Source organism: Habropoda laboriosa, unplaced genomic scaffold, assembly GCF_001263275.1.
Source record: "Habropoda laboriosa isolate 0110345459 unplaced genomic scaffold, ASM126327v1 scaffold804, whole genome shotgun sequence".
Lineage (NCBI taxonomy): Eukaryota > Metazoa > Arthropoda > Insecta > Hymenoptera > Apidae > Habropoda > Habropoda laboriosa.
This window is the reverse complement of record NW_017100896.1, coordinates 255,117-255,498: the sequence shown is the minus strand read 5'-3', so window position 1 is coordinate 255,498 and position 382 is coordinate 255,117. Positions and strand designations below refer to the sequence as shown.

The window sequence follows — 382 nt, the reverse complement described above, 5'->3', positions numbered from 1 at the left end:
CGTGGTACCCTTCACCGCTTTGCAACGCTCGCGACACCCGCCCGTTTGCGCGCCCTCGTTCAACCGAACCACCGAAGCCGAGCCGCGCACAACCTCCCGCAATCCTACCACTGCCACCTACCCAATAGTCCCCACTACACCCTTCACCCTCTCCTTATAGCCCCCACCTTCTCACCCTCCTCGTCACGCACTCCTCCCTTCCCTCGCTCCGCGACACCCTCTACTCCCTCACGCCATCCTGCGCGTTTCGTCCTTCTCATTTCCCCTCGCTCGTACTCCTGCTTCTGTACTGCCTCTCTCTCTCTTTGTTTTCCACTCTCACATCTCTCTCTCACTCCCTCCCGCCGTACCCTCTCTCTCTCACGCTCACGTCTCGTTCGTC

The 382-nt window shown here is 60.5% G+C and overlaps 1 protein-coding gene across 2 annotated transcripts in view; it reads right to left on the bottom strand.

The window, feature by feature from the left end:
- The window catches only part of LOC108577524 (protein tramtrack, alpha isoform), a 46,613-nt gene that overhangs the window by 32,102 nt on the left and 14,129 nt on the right, over positions 1 to 382 (bottom strand). The window lies entirely within an intron of this gene.